The sequence below is a fragment of the Pongo abelii genome, chromosome 1, assembly GCF_028885655.2.
Source record: "Pongo abelii isolate AG06213 chromosome 1, NHGRI_mPonAbe1-v2.0_pri, whole genome shotgun sequence".
NCBI lineage: Eukaryota > Metazoa > Chordata > Mammalia > Primates > Hominidae > Pongo > Pongo abelii.
The window spans coordinates 74,815,813-74,828,526 of NC_071985.2; the positions used below are offsets into that span (position 1 = coordinate 74,815,813).

General features: G+C 44.3%; 1 protein-coding gene across 4 annotated transcripts in view; it reads left to right on the forward strand.

Annotated features, from left to right (window-relative positions):
• Nucleotides 1-12,714, forward strand: part of LOC129047287 (uncharacterized protein KIAA0040) — a 35,489-nt gene that overhangs the window by 17,311 nt on the left and 5,464 nt on the right. For all 4 annotated transcript variants that reach the window (XM_054524917.1, XM_054524926.1, XM_009240710.3 and 1 more), the window contains one exon: nt 9,011-9,185. The gene's annotated coding sequence lies outside the window, so the exon portion shown is untranslated. The remainder of the gene's footprint in view (nt 1-9,010; nt 9,186-12,714) is intronic.

The following is a 12,714-nucleotide window of genomic DNA, read 5'->3' on the forward strand; positions in this document are numbered from 1 at the left end:
TTGCAATAGTTTGCTGAGAATGATGGTTTCCAGCTTCATCCATGTCCCTATAAAGGACATGAACTCATCCTTTTTTACGGCTGCATAGTATTCCATGGTATATATGTGCCACATTTTCTTAATCCAGTCTATCATTGATGGACATTTGGGTTAGTTCCAAGTCTTTGCTATTGTGAATAGTGCCACAATGAACATACGTGTGCATGTGTCTTTATGGCAGCATGATTTATAATCCTTTGGGTATATACCCAATAATGGGATGGCTGGGTCAAATGATATTTCTAGTTCTAGATCCTTGAGGAATCGCCACACTGTCTTCCACAGTGGTTGAACTAGTTTACAGTCCCACCAACAGTGTAAAAGTGTTCCTATTTCTCCACATCATCTCCAGCACCTGTTGTTTCCTGACTTTTTAATGATCGCCATTCTAACTGGTGTGAGATGGTATCTCATTGTGGTTTTGATTTGCATTTCTCTGATGACCAATGATGATGAGCATTTTTTCATGTGTCTGTTGGCTGCGTAGAATTATGCAACTTTTAATTACCACCTGTGTGGGAGACCCTGAATGACACAAGTGTTTGGTTGTTCTCATGCTTTTTCAAAAAACATTTTTTCCCTCCAAGAGGATATGACGTTTGAACACTTAAGCATCAGTTATTGGAGTCGGCCAGAAGCAGAGGTTTCCCTTTATTTGTGGAACAGAAAAGGCAACGCCCCACTCAACCGCTCCTAACTCACAGATGACCTCAGAGCCTCGGCTTCTGGCTCTCCAAAAACAAAACTTCACCTAGACACTTTACCACACCCACAAACATTGGCTCCAAAATCCTTTACCAAACTATTTTGAAAAGTGAAAATGAGAACTGTATAACCAAGATAGTTCACTGTAACCATGGCTACAGGTTTTATTAGCACTAATACCAGGATGTGGTCAGATCATGTATGTGTATATATATATATATATATATATACAGATGACGAATAGAAGTGTGAGTGGTATTAGAGTTCCCCTATGAATTCTCCACATTGGAAATGTAGCTCCTAATAACCACAGACTAGGGGAAAGGCGGGGGATAGGAGAGTGGAGGACTGCATCAGTAAGAGAAGCTCAGTGTTCTACTTTGAGCTTTAATTCAGCCTTTTAATATAATCCCCTAAAATACCACTACCTTGCATTGAGATTGCAATTTTCCCTGCTCAGTGTTCTTCCACATGTCTTGTCTGTTCTTCACAGTAATCTCGAGAGATATCCAGGATGAGTAATAACCTCATTTCTCAGATGAGGAAAGGGCTCAGAAAGCTTAACTGATTTTGCCCAAGGTCAAAGGCCTGGAGGACAACTGAACTGGGACTAGGAGAGGGTCCTCTGACTCCTTGCTTAATTGCACCCTTGGGCCAGCTGTTTGTATTGTGCCCAGGGGCATTTTGATATGCATTAATTCCTCTTGCAAACATCCCTCATCCTTATCATTTGTCTGATTAACCACAGATCAGGATCAGTCCATCAAACTGGAGGTTAAAGCTGCTATGTGAGGCTTGCCTTTTGTCCTCATTTATATTTTTTAAGCCCCCTGCATGGCTCTTCTCTACATAGATGACAGCACAGAGAACATGTACCATAGTTCCTACTCCTGAGTGAGTTTGTAATCCAGGGGAGGTGAGCTTAAAATGCTTCCAGGTGGGTGAACAGGACTGGGTGAAGCAGGCAGGATGGGGGACTGGGGTATGGGGTCGGGGAATGGGGAGAACACAGGCCCTTTTAAAGCTCCAGCAGATTGTGGCCATGTGGGAGGCTAGTGTGGCCAAATCTTAGGACTAGCTGAAGACTGAGAATTTGATATGAAACCGAAGGAAGCAGAAAAATAATACAAAGTAAAAGTGTCTGTGGGTTGGATATAGCTCCCAGACTGCCAGTGAGTGCTATGCCTACTCAATGGAGTTTCATGCCTTGGGGCCCCAGCATATATGGGGTTATACGTGTTATGTGTGATGCTGTATTGCACTTCTCTTCAACATGTTTGGTCCTATTGAAACATGAGCTCCTTGAGGTCACAGAAGGCATTGTAATCAAGAGTGCACCCACAGGGTGTGACGCACGTGGCAGGCTTTTACATGTTGATAGATGAATAGTTGGATGAACACCCCGTCATCTTCGAAGATCCAGAAATTAAATTCCTCAGCATTCTGAGAATGGTGGTTACAGCAGGATCTCTGGACTCAGAGAGGACTAGAGTCAAACCTCTTTTTGCGCTTGAGTAGCTCCATGTCTTTGGGCAAATCACTTAATCTCTCATAGCCTCAGTTTCCTCATCTGTAGAATGGGCATAGAAAAAGCCTACCTCTTGAGTTGTTGAATGAGACCATGTCTGTAAACCCTTGATTCCCCACACAGAGTTGCACACTTAGTAAGAACTCAGCAAATGATGGCTTTTTGATTCAACAGATCATTCCCCGTTCCTGTGAAAGGTGATAAGACTTTTGCCAACCCTCTGTTTTCAGATTTTGGCCTCCTGAAGTATCTAAGTCAAAAGAGGACTGTCAAAAGAAAACAAATAAGCATTCTAGCTGAAATGAAGAGGAGAAAATTGATAGTGATGGACAACACAAGGCTCCCCTAAGAAATGCGATCCTGGAAGTCAGGAGGGCTGAGAGAGAGAGAAGCACCTGGGAGTGAATGGAAATAACGTTAGCAGGAAGGCAGGGGAGAGGCAAAGGTGGCTGCCCTGATTCACTAGGGGCTGGTTAACTCATTTTCTACACCAATTCAGTGAAAAGCTGATCAAACTCTAATTAGAGCAAAATAATTCTTTCACAAATGGATGTTTTCACCTTTCACACAATGTGAATAGTACAATAATAAATATAGTGCTTTACAGTTGGCAAGGCAATTTTAAGGTACCCACTGTGTGAAATATACTTACACAACATGCTTCACACACATTATCTCATTTACTCTGCCCAGCGATGCACTAATTCATTCATCCATTCAGCAAGTACTTACTGCCAGTCCACTTTCTACCAGGCCGTGTGCCAGATACTGAGAGTAAAATGATGTAACACAGTGAATAAAACACCTAGCCCTCTGAGAAAGATGGTAATATGTTTGTTTACAGAAGAATAAATGGAAAAAGCACTTAAGTGAATGTTCCCCAGACCCCACACCATGTTAGTGGTGGATACAGGTTTTTTTGTTTGTTTTTTATTTTAGAGACAAAGTCTCACTCTGTCACCTGGGCTGGAGTGCAGTGGTGCAGTCACTGTAACCTCAAACCCCCGAGCTCAAGCGATCCTCCTGCCTGAGTAGCTGGAACTACAGGCATGTGCTACCACACTTGGCTAATTTTTTTAATTTTTATTTTTGTAGAGATAGGATCTTGCTATGTTGCCCAGGCTGGCAAATTCTTGGCTACAAGTTGTCTGACATATAAGAAGAAAAATTAGGAAATTTCCTTGACCTTGAGGAGGTAAATATGAGGAAGTTGACTTGCTCACAGACTGGAGAAATTGTATTCACTCACATTTAGTACAGCTGGAATTTTCAGGGAATCAGACATAATTTCTCATCATTAATCCTAAGGGTAACATGAGGAGAACTAACTATTCTTAGAGTGTATAGTCTGGACCCTTTGGAGAAAAGATAATTAGGGATGAAAAGAGAGAAAAGGAAGGAAAGAAGAAAGGGGAAAGAGTAAAGAAGAATAAAGGAACTGGAGATTCCAGACCTTCCATAATAGAAAATCAAAGAAAGTCCACATGAAGCCTTTTTAAAATTCTTTTCATTGTTCTTGAATCATTCTCTAATTATTTCCCTGGTATCATCCTTGAGACAAGAGAGGATGTCTTTTACCTCCCCCGTATTTCCTAGCATGTCTTAATTAATACTTGATTGACTGAAAGATTGACTCATTTGAACCCAAAGTGAAATGCAGCTTTTTAATTTTCTTTTCTGCTGAACCTGAAATAGAGCATATAGTAATTAGGAAAGAATCCCTTGTTATCAGAAAGTCCCAGCTACAATGGACTCTTTGTAACTGAGCAAAAGGAAGGTAGGTGATTATTTAGGAGCTGATAAAACATTCACCCCTGCCCCCACTTTCTATTGCTCTCAGTGATAGGAGATTTTCTTGATCATTATTTCTCCCTCCAGTGAGTTTTCATGGCTGGAGGATCTGGCTGGACAGTGCAATCTGCAGGTGGATAATTATCATCAAAGTCCAGCCACAGTGTGACTGATGGTCACTTTTCTATGCCCTTTGGTGCTTCTCCTCTTTCTCCCCAGTGACCTGGTTTGCCTGACAGATGATTATTCAAGTTCTTATTTTTTTAGAACCCTTGAATTAACTTCACTCATTCATTCATTTGTTCAGCTACATGCCAGACTCTGGGCATCCAAACAGAATAGGACAGGCAGGGCCCTGCTCTCATGGAGCTTATATTCTAATGGAGGAAGACAGGCAGTAAACGTGGAAACCAGCGTGACAGCAGCATTGTAAGTGACTGAGAAATTTCAAAGTGAGGAGTATCACCAAGGCAGTAGGGCAGGATGGTGAGATAGGGGTTGGCTGGGGGTTGGGCGACATTAGATAACCATACTCCATTAGAAAAAGGCCTCCTTATGAGGTAACATGGGAGGAAATTTGTATGAAAATGTATTTGAGCTGACGCAAATGTTGTGAAGCAATCACGCCAAGATCTGAGGAAAACCATACCAGGCAAAGGGACAAATAGGGTCCTGGGCGAGTGGACAGTCCAGGAGTAGGCGCGGCTAGGCCACAGTGAATGGGAAAGAAGAGAGTACCAGAAAAGGTCCAGAAGGAGGCAGGGGCCAGACGATGGCAGGGCCTGGGGATATGAGAAAGAGTTTAGATATCATACTTCTAGTGACGGGAAGCCATGAGGCATGAGCAGGGCCTGGGGGTGCTATGATCTGGCTCTGGTGGGGAGAACAGGCCGCAGGGAGGGAGGAGCAGAACCAGAGAGATTGGTTAGGAAGCTGCTGCAGTAACCCAGGTGAGAGACAGCAAAGGCCTGGCCATGGAAATGGTGGGAAGTGGATGGAGTCAGGACATAGTCAGGGAGAGAGCAGATAGGACCAGCTGATGAGGTAGGGGTGGGGAGGTAAAGCCCAGGAGAGAAGCTTAGTCCGAGTGTTGAAGGAATTCATTTATTTGTCTCATATTTATTAGCACCTATTATGTGATAAACAGCTAGGGCGGTGGGGGTGGTGGAGGAAGGTGAGGCTGGGGTAATAGGAGAGTTGGATTACCAGCGAGTCCTCCTTGCTAAGGAGGTGTGATTATACAAGTGGTGAGCAGCCAAGCGAGGGTTGCACAGGGAGTGCGCGTTACATTCAGATTTTAGAAAGACGAATTGAAAGAAGGAAAAACTAGAGGCCATTTGAAGGCCTGGACAAATGAGGTAACAACGGGGATGAAGCGGAAGGCACCTTTCTGTGCCTTTCCATACCCACAGGGCCCAAGTCCCCCAGCTCAAGCCCTGCTTTACTTACGATGCTTACCACGGTCCAGCCACACTGGCTGCCCTCTCTCACGGATTTGCCATGCTCTTTCCCACTTCAGAGCCCTCACCCTTAATGTTCCTGCTACCTGAGGTCCTGCCCTTAGCACTGTGCACACTTGGTTCTTGGCACCCTGAGATCTCAGTTCAGAGTCAGCTTTTCAGAGGCCACTCCAATTATTTCCTTTATTGCACTAACATGTATACTTTCTTCCTGGAGGAGAGATAATAAGCGTACAAACAAAATGTCTGTCTTATGCATGACTATAGCCATGGTGCCAGGAAAGGAACTGACACATCCTAGGAGCCCATTAAATACATTGAGGGAAGGAAAGAAGGAAAAGTAGGAAAAGACAAAAGGGCAGTTTGGTGTGGGGGTAAGGAAGGAGGCTTCTATGTCCTACTCCACACAATCTTGGGAGAGCCCTGCAGAGAGGGGAAGGAAGTGTATCTAAACCCTTATGATTTAGCTCCTGAGTGGTGCTTATCCATATTTTCATTCTGAAATGGTCGCTTTAAAAGAGAATGATGAATGAACTAATTTAGTCTACCACAGGAAAACTAGAGAAAAGAGAAAATGCCTTGTAAAGGAGACCTACATAATCAAAGTCATGACTCCAGAACCATCTCACATTTGAAAAAGACAAACAAAACCATCATTAGCTAAGGAGTCAAGGGATGTTTACCTTGGCCAGCCTGTTTGTTTGGGATCACACAATCAGGACTAACTTCTATTGCCAGGCAAGGCTCTGAGGCACTCTATTTCTACTGACTTGTTTCATTCTCACAACATCCTATTATTATCAATGCCATTCTACAAATGAGAAAACAGAGCCCCAGAGAGAGAGGTTAACCTGCCCAATGTGATACAGCTAGTGAGTGGGAGAGCCAGAATTCGGACCCAGAATATCTGGTTCCCGAACCACTGCTCAAAAGCACTAAGGTAAACCCCTCTTGGGCCAAAGCTGCCCTATAGGAGAGTTGTTGAACACATTGCACATTTGTTATAAGCAAATCATTCTAGGGATTATATATGCAATGGTAATTAATAATCATTACCAACATTAGCTTTTTTGTCACTTGTATTAGGCAGGGTAGGCTAACTGCTGTAGCAGAAAATCTCCAAATCTCTGTGGCTTCACCCAACAAAAGTTTATTCATTTCATTTTTCACTGTGGTCAGCAGGGGTGCTCTGCTCCACGCAGTCGTTCAGGAACACTTCCCATCTCTGCCATCCCTAGGGCTCTTGGAGTCCTCCCCTGGATGCTCTGCATCTGGCCAGCCAATGAGCAAGCAGAGAGAGAACAGGGAGGGCCCGGGAGAAGATTTCGGGAGCCATGTTTCCTTGGCTGGAACTCAGTCACATGGCCCCACAGAAACATAAGGGGCCGAGAAGTATGGTCTCACTTGTGCTCAGAAAGAGAATATGGTGGGCATCTTGCAAAGCACTGTGCCAACGCTTATTTTTAAGGATGTTTGTAGAAGAGACCTTGCTGGAAGGTAACCTGGGCCTCAGAAGACATTGGTTCTGGCCCTGGCTCTACTAGTCACTAGCTGGGTGATCTCCCTCAAGATGCAGTCTCTTTGGTCCCAGATTTCCCATCAATAAAGTAAGGCATTCAACCAGATGGCCCATTTCAGGAGTCTTCTAATCCAGAATGTTTACATGATAAAGCATCATTTTATTAAATAACCATGGTGCCTTAATCATTTTTCTATTGATGCTCTATTTGTGCTTTTGTTCAAAATTGCAACCATAATTATAACATCAATTCTGAGGGAAAATACTATCTATTTTCCTTTAATACTCAATATCCAGTTATGCATCATATATACTCTGGGGGGAAAAAAGAGCTTCCGACTTTGTATTAGGACTAGTTATTTGAAGCAATTCATTAAATTGGGGAAAATGTAGATACCTATTTCAGAATGCCTAGAGCTGGGTCTAAGTAATAAATGTAATGTTCTACAAGCAGATCATTTACTGTGATCAGACTATTTTTGTACAAAACAGTACTTACATCTATTAGAGGGCACCTGAGCATGCCAGGTTAGCAAGGTGAGAACCATCAAGAAAATATATATCCAGAACAGCCGAGTTAATAACTACTGACTGAGGTTCCACTCCGTGCCCTCACTGCCAGAGAGCCTTGGTTTCTGAAGTGTGTGATATTATCGTAACCACAGGGATTTTGTAAGGCAGTGTGGTTTGAGAGCTGGGGCAAGGCTTGGACAGGCAGGGTGAGAGGCCTGGGGTTGAATAAGGTATTTTAAATCCCCAAGAGAGATGGTGAGGAGTCAGGTAGAGTTTTCCTGTTTTGGAAAGAAGAAAAAAAGAATATACATATACATTCCAGACTCAGAGCCCTCATAGGAGACTAGGGTTAGAAGAAGGAAAGTTGGGCACACCCAGGGACACCTCCTCTCGTGTCCCTCTGCCTGAGAGTTCTCCTACCACATCTGCTGGAAAACACCTGAGCCACGCCATCATCCCACCCTTTCCGGCCACCATTACCCTTGGCCCAGCTGCCACTTTCCCTGGACAACTGTGATCATTTCCCCCCACTACACCCTCTCCCATCTGTCCTCTCACATGTCAGAGAGAGTGTTCTTTATGAAATACACATCAATTATGTCCCCTCCTTGCTTAAAACCCCGTGGCTCTCACAGCAAACTCTAGCCCTCCATGTGGCTTACAAGGTCCTGTGGTGTGGGGCTGCCATTCATGGGCCCCGCCATCCACGCTCACCCCACCACTGCTGCTGTCAGCTACCCTGTCCCTTCGGGTTGTTTTCAGGGACAGCAATGGGTCTAGTTTGTTCATCTAATAAAAAGCACAATACACATATTATTTGTCTATGTTTCCAGACTTTGGGGGGACACTTTACAGTGTGTTAACAATTGAACTCATTTCTTTAAATGTAGAGAACTTCACCTGAAAAGGTACTGGAGGGCTGAAGAAAAGCCTATCAAGCATATTACTTGGAAATGCTTTAAAATAAGTTTATTTTGTGTTTCAAGACTTTTCAGACACCCTAGCCATGTGTTTGTTGTTTTTGTCATTCAGATCTTCTCTCAGTCATCCCTCATCAGAGCCTTCCTAACCTCCCTGTTACCCCTTTCGTAGCATCATGGGGTCTTGTTCATGGCACTCACCATAATTACACTTTCACACCTGCCTGTATGGTTGTTTGATGAATGTTTGGTTTGGTTCCCACACTAGACTTGAAGCACAGAAAGGACAGTGATCTGGTTTGCTTGTCCTGGATACACAGTTCCCAGCAGGAGTAGGTGCTCAGTAATTAGTCACTGCATGATGCCTGCTCAGGCACCAATCCTGATGGTTGTTTCTTTTCATTGCCTTCCCTCAACCCTCTCCAGGCAGGACTGCTGGCTGCTTCTGCCATGCTGCTCCCACGTCCCCCTACACAGAACTTGACCACAGAACTCATCACACTATGCTTCTATTTTTGTTTCTCCCTGTTGCTAGACTGTGCGGTGATCAGGATCTGAATGCACAGGGCTGGTGTTCAGCGATTGTTTACTACGTTGAATGTGACCTCCAGGAAAGCAGTTCTGGCCGAGATCCCTGACAATGCAGAGCAAGAAGTAATGTGGAAGGAGGCTCCCCAAGCTGGCTGGCCATTGTGCTGCTGTGTGTGGAGGTAAACTTCTTCCCCTCTCTCCTCCCTCATTTAGCACAGGGCTCCTGTGCTCATAAATGAAGGTCGGCTGCTCAACTTGCTTATGCAATGGTTCTCAAACCTGACAATTGTCCAGAAACACTCGGGCTGCTTGCTACAAACATAAATTCCTGGGCCCATCCTAGACCTGACCAAATCAGAGTCTCTAGGAGCAGGATGCAGGAATCTGTATTTTTAACTCCTTAAATGACTCTTCGTAGCCAACAGTCCATCCTGCTGTCACCTGGGATTCCGGGCAGAGGAGCTAAAGCAAGCACAGTGATCAGCGCAACCCAAGGCAGAAAGCTCAGTGGAGCTGTTTGAGCAAAGGCCCAAGGGGAGGTCTTTGCTCCCAACTGTCAGTTATAAAATGGTCCCCCACACAAATCCAGGAGTCAGCAGTCGCAGAAGAGGGGCCTCTGAAGGTTCTCATAGAGAACTGAACCTCCCACCTCCCCCTACAAGAAGGGTGACGATTTGTACCATTTGGAGGTCACTCTGGAGTTGGTCTCAGGGATTCTAATTGGGTTCCAATGTGATCCTTATTATTAACCTTTCCAGAAAGTATTTACTGTCTCACAGACACTGTTCTAGAGCTTTACATGTATTATTTTATCTAACAAACAAGAACAATGAGAGGCTGATGCAGAATAGAATGCCCTGCTCCCTTCTTGGAGAGCACCAGAAGGAACAGCAGTGTCAGGGCCAGCCCTGGATGCAGGCTGCAGTAGCTTTTGGCTCTCAGAGATTGAAGCAGACCACCTTGTGGAATGACCCACCCCTGTAACACTTCCAAGGGTCCCAAAGCCTGGGAGGGAGGCTGGGGCCTGTAGATGGCTAGCTGCTCTCCTCCACCTCACCTATGAACTCAGCAATTCTCCAGGCACCTTCAGATGTTCCCCAAGAGACCCCTCTCCATCCGATTTCTGGATGCCAAAGTCTAAAGCAACAGCCACAGACCTACAGACCTACAGACCAACCATATCAGGGAGATTACTTGTGAAGACCTTTTCATTTCAATGCGGTGGGGGCCCCTGGGTCTTTGGCAATAGGGATTGGCTTGGAGGTGAGGAAAGAGGAAGAAAAGCCCATCACTGGAATTAGTCCATTGTTATTTCAAGATAACTCACTATTTTATGTATTATATTTGTGTAAGTATTTTACAGTTTACAGAATGCATTAAATATATTGAATCCTATTGATCCCCACAATGTCATTACAAGGGAAGCTCATTAACTTCATTTTGTAGCTGAGGTCTGGTTAACTTGCCAAGGTTATGCAGGTTGACCCAAGGCTCAAAACCAGGCCTTCTGGCTCTGGGATCACCGTTTCCCATCAACACCTCATATATGGGTGGATAGAAGCTTGCGACAGAAAGAGTGAATGAATGATTCTCTCTCCCTAGCTAGATACTACAGAGGATATAGAGGTAAATAATATTTGGTTTCAAAGAAATTGAAAGTAAGTTTTCCCCTCTTCCGTCTCCTCTCGTCCACCCCCATAGCCACAATCAGACAGATGAGGTTGGTTGGCACCTATTGTTGGTCTTACAAAAATAGTTGGATTACTTTTCAAGCAGTGTCAGTGCTGTTCAAAAGCCAACAAAAGGCTAGAGTGTACTTCCAGGGGCCGAAGTGTGTCTTCTTTTGCATTCCATGGAAGTTCTCACTTTTAATTCATGCCACTAAGGAGATATTTGATTGTTTTCTGGAAATGCTAATAATGCAAGACTCATAAATACTAATGAAACACTATAGATTAGCAGAGCTCAGCAAGTAACCTGGGGGGTGCCTAGAAAATAATTCTTAGATTAAAAAATATAAAGAATACCTTTTAATCGAATTTTCCCCAGACTGGCTTCCCAAATGTTAATGAATACTCTTTGGCTGTATGGGGAGCAGCCTCAAATAAGTCCCTTTAGGAATCCAGAAGTGAATTATTGACTTAGCTTTAGCTTGAAAAGAAAGCTATTTATTCAAAGGCCATTTTAGGTGCCAAGGGATGGATGAGTTTAAGACAAAGGTTGGGAGGGGTGGGGGGCCCTAGATGTTGAGATAAACATATAATTCAAATGCATGCTTCTACTTCAGCCAACTAAGCAATCTAGTTTGGAATTTACTTATTATACTTGGCTTTTATGACTTGATCTATCAATAATAATAACTCCCCTGGAATGGACGAGGCTCCCCGATGTCAGAAACCATATCTTTGTCATTCACTATTGAATCCTCAACACCCAACAGTGCATGAAACATATTAGGTGCTCAGTGAATGTTTGATAAACAGATAAGGAGATTTAAAGAACTTCTTAACACATTTTCCAGAGTTCTTCAGATATTGTCATCTTTTCCTGAAAGGCAGCTCTGATCACAACATTCTCCTGTTGTAAAGCCCCCAAATAAACGCAAACCCTATGACGGCCCCTCTACCCTGGCCATGCCTACCTCCTAGTGTCCCTTCTCATCCTCTCTTCTCCCACCCTGAGCGCCAGGCTCACCAGAAGACCCCCTGTTCTCCTGCTCATGTTCTAGAAGTTTCTCTGCCTGGAATGTTTGAACATCCTTTTCACCTATATTTCTCTGTCAAAATACTACTCATCTTCAAGGTCTTCCCCAAGTGGCTCCACCTTCATGAAAACTGACCTGATGTTCTCCATGGGCTTGCCCTCCTTCCTCGCTGGCTGAACCCAGAGGGGCCCCTGATACCCATCTGCTCCCTGTAGGAACAGCACAACCCCTGGCACAGAATAGTTGGTGAACATTTGTGGTGGTGGTGTTACCTAACGTGAATCAGGAAAGCTGTGAGTAGGATCAAATTAGAGATAAGCACCCACAGCCTTTCCACAACAGAGCAGAAAGATCCCAACAGACAGGGCCAAAAACCCACTCGAGACTGAGGTAAAAGCAAAGGTCATGGCATAGGGAGAAGGAAAATCCAGAAGAGAGATGAGTGGCCTGAGATACAGCATCACCGGGGCTTAGAAGCATGCCAAATGCCGCTTTTCTCTACAGAAAGCCTGGCAGCTTGATGGTGTGTGGGCAGATCCATGGCATGGGCTGTTCCCATGGGTGAGAGGACCTGACTCCTCAGGATACTTTTCTTTGTTGCATGTTGAGTTTAAGTTCAGGCAGCCATATACTTTCTATAAACCTGCACTTGGGCAGGACTTTGTTTTTATTTTATGTATCTTCATGCGTTTGGGAAGGATCTAACAATGAGAAATAAATCTCTTTGCAGTCTCTCCTGCAATAGACTGGGATAAGCATTTAAGTTAATCTGGGCAATAGCCAAATATTGTAAGATTCTGTAAATCCTGGGCTGCTTACCAAAAATGGGTTAATTCCACACAAAGGAATAGGAGGCCACAGAGAAATGCCTGTGAACAGATCACTCCTTGTGGATCTGGAGCCAAGCTCTCCAGAATGAGTGAGACCAGCTCTGGCACTCACTCACCATGTGGCCTGAGCCTCCATCTCTTCAGCTGCAGGATGGGGGAACCACAGTACCTACT